This window comes from Melanostigma gelatinosum, assembly GCF_949748355.1.
Source record: "Melanostigma gelatinosum genome assembly, chromosome: 19".
NCBI classification, from domain to species: domain Eukaryota; kingdom Metazoa; phylum Chordata; class Actinopteri; order Perciformes; family Zoarcidae; genus Melanostigma; species Melanostigma gelatinosum.
In genome coordinates this window covers 18371578-18377654 of record NC_136652.1, presented here as the reverse complement: position 1 = coordinate 18377654, position 6077 = coordinate 18371578, and positions in this window count along the sequence as shown.

The window sequence follows — 6077 nt, the reverse complement described above, 5'->3', positions numbered from 1 at the left end:
CATATCCAGATAGATATGTGCTGTGTATTAGTTCCAACATGAGTGGCCTTGCCCTATTCATTTAGCCCACACACTGTACGTGTTATGCCGTACTAGACACATAAGCCGTGTTCCCATTCACACATTTCATCACCTTAGAAAAGTTGTACGATAGATACGATTTTTTTAGTTTGAGGTGATTTTTGCATTTGTCGAAGAATAATTGCTGTGCTAAATGAAGTATGGAAACGCCTTTGACGAATAAATTCTGTCGTAGCGAACATTTAACCTAGCATGACTTATCACTTGTTTGTTCTGTTGCCGTATTCTCAGATGTTCCCATAAGGAGCAAATGCTTGTCCTCGTCTCCCGACAGCGTGAAACATGGCCAATAGTAGCTGACGTGAAAGAACAATTGAAACTTTTCTCTTTCCATTTTTCTCTCATAGATGGGTTTAGACAGCCAGGCCGACTTGTTTAGTTTCCCGTCCACAACGTCGACTGATTCTACTCTGTTTACTGGCGGAGTACACACATGCAAGCCAATAACAACAACTTCTCACGAAACTGCACTGTAGCTGAGTTTACTCGCTCCAAAGAAGTATATGGCAACGTGCCCAATTCAAATACATTTTTTGACGTTTCACAAACGTTTTGTGAATTTCTCTTGACAACTGCATAGAAAACACGACTATTAACACCCTGAAAGCACATACATTTTGAAGGAATAGTTAGACATTTTGCGAAATACATTTTTCGAGAGTTAGATAAGAAGATCCGTACCACTCTGGTGTCTGTACGGTAAATATGAAGCTACAGAGCTAGCAGCAGATTAGCTTAGCTTAGCATAAAGACTGGAAATAGGGAAAGGGCTCGTCTCTGTAGAACCGGCTCTGTCCAGAGGTTACAAAATCTCCCTACCAGAACCTCCAAAGGTCACGAATGAACAAGTTATATCTTGTGTTACATCTGCAGAAAAAGCCATCATATTGTGGTTTTATCTTGTCGTCACAAGGTTGACAGAAAACCGGAGGGATGTCGCTGAACTCGACCAAGAAATAATCAACCCCCGTAAAAACCACAACTTGTTGTTTTCACATTTGGCCTCGTGTACAGATTATTGTGCAGATAATCTCTGAGGATTTCTGCTTGATTGTCAGATTTTGCTATTTTTGGACAGAGTCAGGCTGTTTCCCCCATTTCCAGTCTTCATGCGAAGCTAAGTTAACCGTCTGGTTGTAGCTTCATATTTACTGTACAGACTTGAGAGTGGTAGCCTATCAATGTTCTCACGTAACCTCGCAAGAAAACCTATGTCCTAATATGTCCAACTACTCCGAATGTATAAACAACATATGGATATTGTATGTGATATTTTTTTTTTTTTTTTACATATGAATAAACGAAACACAAATATGTTTATTGGACAAACTGAAAAAGATGCACTCTCTTTACAGTTTTCCATCTATGGGCTTTTCCACAGTGTTGAGGACATCATAACAATCATAATTCGTATATGACGTAACACATCCAGATATTTTTGGGATTTGCCAGCTTTAGGAGCCTCGCTTATCAAAACACATTCTATTTAGAAAAGGGAACTGTATTTCTGTGCAGTCCAAGTGAATGGTGAGCCTGTGTGCATGTTTAAACGTTGTCAGACTGAAATATGAAATCTTTATATCTGATATAAAACCAAAGATTGGTTCGCGTCAACCTTATGCAGAAACTGAATGTATATGAGCATGTACGACCAAGGCTGCATATTCCTCTAAATTTGTTAGAGCTGAGCCAAGAGACCACGTTCCTGTTTCCTCACGAGCTGTTTTTTTACACACATGACCTGCCGGTTTACGCCACTGACGGGTCACGGACTGTCCAAAACTGTTAAATGTTAACAATGCAGAGAGGACTAGGTAGTAATATCGTCTATCAAAGCAAAACCAAAATCTAATTCTGCTACAAATACTACGTGGGGCACCAAATACACAGCTAAAACTGCTCCATTTCCTTCAGTTTGAGACGTGAGAAAAAAAGTTATATTATATATTTGTGATGTGTTTTTAAAGCTTAACTCTTCAGAGACACACTGGGGAATGTGGGAAAGATTGAGATTGAGATTGAGATTGAGGCAAAGCCACAAAGAATCGGCAGGCGTCGTTGAATTAAAAGCCCAGTCACTCCAGGATCTAAAAAAGCAAAATTAACGGTGAAATAAATTAATTTCTATTCATATATATATTAATATTTAATTTTGCACATATCTTATCTTGTTGTATATGTTTTCACTGTTGTATATATTACACTGTTTTGCTCTGCATATCACATTTTTTACTTTATTTTTATATTCATATTTCAAGCAAGCGTTTAACAAGCGTCTCACTTTGCATTGTATAGATGTGTCGAGTTTGTGACTGTAGAAACCTTGAACCAGTCACCAGACCTTCAAATATCACAACAGAGCATCACGGCAGTATGAACAATAAATAAATAGATGAATGTAAATTTGAAGAAGTGATGGTGTTGGTTGCAGAATGTCCTGAGAAGCAGCCTTGATGCTCGGGAGGACATTGAAGAGGAAAGCGTTAAAGCGTTATCCAAAGGGCAAAGACAGCAGTCAGGGCAGCAGCAACACAGAGGAACAAGAGCAGGCATGTCGAGTCATTTGTCTCAACATGTGACCTGACAAAAGTTCACGAGCGCCACCATCGGAAGTTAAAAGGTCTAACCATACACACACCTTGTTGAATGATCGGCATGCTTCACACAGTGCACATTTTGTTCTGTGCTTGCAATAAAAAGGTTGCGATCATTTGATTCTGATTTCTGTGTCTAATCACATGGGCTAACGTGCTGCATTTCAATTTAACGTGCTTTTTTTAGTTGTCTTCTAGATTCATTTGGCTTGTACACCACAAGGGATTCTTGATGCGTCCTCCCCACCAATCGTGAACAAGAGCTTGTTTAGTCTGAACGTTTAGTGTTTGAGGCCAGTCTGTGACTTAGCAACACCTACAATTATTAACCTGAAAGAAAACTGTTTCACAACTTTGTTCTCTTCAGTGTTTGTGTTTCACCATCTAGAATATCTGACATATATTATGTGAAGAAATAGAAGGGCCTCTTTTTACCGCCACGGCTATTTCTGGGTTGAGGACGTATTATCGTAGAGCACATTCACGAGTCAAAGGTTTTACTTGTCACGCGTTCGTACAATATGTGCAGTAAAATACAGGGCGGCATACTGTTGAGGCCGCGCTAAAAACATATTAGTGGGAGTGCAACAAAATTACATCCATTAGAATAAAAATAGAGACCTAAAGGATCAAATTACAAGAATACAAAAATTTAAACATATATGTCATTAAAGTATTGGCCCAGTGTGTGTGGTGGGCTATTTTTGCAGTATATACACTTCTGTCACAAGCATGGTTTAAAGTAAAGAATTGGGAATATTTTATGGCTGTTATTCCATCTTTGTTATTCAATAATATTACACCACCGACATGATGGTTTATACAGTAATGCTGTTATAACGATGCACGTGCACGATGAAAAAGACAAAGCTTGAGAAGTCAGTAACAAAACAACATGTTGATTCCACTGCTGAAAATGATAAAAATGACCATTTGAACACACTTTTCCTGAACGATTTATTGGTAATTATTGATAAATACCATTTCAAATGTTCGGACTGATGTTACGTTTGTTGCATAATTTATGTAATAATTTGTTCTAGTGTGACCCTTCTTTGCCATTACTCACCCCGCCTTTTGTTAAATTCATTTTCTTTTCAGCAAGAAACTGGATTTCACCTCTGTTTTCTATTTTCAAAGACACTTCCTGCGGTTTCTTTTCTTTTTGAAGTTGGTCTCTGCAGTGCATATACTATCTGCTTTATTCCATCAGCTGCGCTTTAAGGAACACAATGTACTATATTGTTCATATTGTGCTGAAGCAAAGCGAGAGGCGCTTAAGGTGCTAAATGACATAAACCAGTCTCTTCTTGATTTCAATTGTTTTCATCAGAAAATCCGAAAATTTGCATGCGTTTTGTCTGATCATCTTGCGCTTCAGACCCTCATGGGGCATCCCTGACAGGCTGCTTCCCCTTTAGATGTTCGGTGCCTTCATGAAATCTGAAGAGGGCTGAATGCTGAACAGCTTCAGTTACCACATCGAGCCAGAGGGTGTTTATACTGCAGTTACTATGGAGATATACCTCTCCACACTCTGTTATGTAATAAAGTTTTAAAATTCATTTTTCTGAGGATGAAAGAACAGTGAGCCTCAACCCCATAGAGAGAGAGAGAGGGAGAACAAAAGTGTAGTCATGTTTTTGTATTCTAATTACTTGCTTTCAAGAACATTAACACCATACAGTGTGTGTATATATGCAGGTTTCTCTGCAACACGCTGGTGTTCTTGGCTGTGCAATCATATCCTCTTAGATTCAAAGCGCCATGAATAAGCAGCACAAGCAGCATGTGTGTCGTTTGGAACATACTGAATGGATGACCAACAGGAAAGAAAGGATTATAGCAGGAGGGGTTCAAGAAGGTTTCTATGGACAGGGTCCAATGAGCATTCTGCAAACCTTTCCGAGACATCTTCCAAGCAGACAGGATATTGATATTCTTCTTTTAAAAGCCCCTGCAGACGGGAAATAAATGGAAGCACGAGAGAGGGAGGGTGACGTGCAACAAAGGCCTCAGAGCAAGATTCTAACCAGGGACGAACAGTGGAGTTCGACTAGAGTCCACGTCATTTGATGGTTCAAAACTCCACAGGGTATCTTTAAGGCACTCGTATGCAGGTATATATCCATTGAAAAAAAATAAAAATATGAGTTGTAAAGAGAAAGAGTTGAAGAAGGATTACTCATAAGTGTTCCAGGGAATAAATGATTGATTCATGTTTGTTTCAGTGAAATTCCGACGAGAAAAAAAGAAAGAAAGAGCTTTCTTTCAGTTTCTTGTTCTCCATCTTTGTTTCCCTTTCACCATCACTGGGCTTGATTGCGCAGGAGGACCGGGCTCTCTGAGGAACATCGGCAGGGAACAAGACACACTGCAGGCGTGTGGACGAGATAGGGATGTGGGTGGCATGACGGTAAAGGAGGGGAGCAGGCGAGACTAAATGAGTCACAGGTATTAGCCTGCCCCCAGAGCAGACAGAGAGTTGTGGCTTTCAACCTCAGATCTTATCTGAGGGAAAAGTTCCAAGCACGGTGCCAGCTGCAGTGACGTGTTTTGTCTGCTTGTAGAGTGTGTCGAGAACGGGAACGTGAGGACTGCACACACACACACACACACACGCACACACACACACACACACACACACACACACACTCCATATGCATAGCAGCATGAAGCAGCACAAGAACAAGCCTTGATTTGTAGTCATTTATGAGCATCGATAAAACTGCTGTTACACTTGTCAGAGAACAGATTCATTTATCTGGCTTAGAGCATGACATTACATAACACTGGTATTAAATTAGCTTAGAGCGATGAGAGAGGATGACTGAAGATGGCATTAACTGAATGACACCAGGAAAATGAAAGAGGCGTGTGCTGATAAATGCAGAGAGGTTAGTGAAGAGTCGGGGTCGTGGAAAAACAGAATCTCTATCGCTAGCACCAAGGTTTTCAGTCAGCTGTAAAATCTGTCGGATAGCCTGAAGAAAGTGGGTCAAAAACCACTTCATGGTCAATTATTCTGGGTTTTCAGCATCAATTACTATAAGTGACTCTTACATTTGTGTATGTTTTCGGGTTATTCATTTGGCTGAAAGTAGTTCAGTCATAACATTACAATCTTTACACTCGGGAACATGTGAACCATGTGATGTAAGTAATAACACACTTGTCCCCTCTTGTCACACTGTTAATATGTAACCGTAACCCAGAAAAGACCACGCAGCTGGGACGTGACCATCCGTACAAGAAAACAAAAAGATACGGGCGAGCATACAGAGCTCTGCAAAGCCAGGAATAATATCTCGAATATTGGTTTTGTTGCTTGAGTTAAGTGTGTCGCTAAATATATATATATATATATATATATATATATATAGTCTGCCGGACAGAACGCGG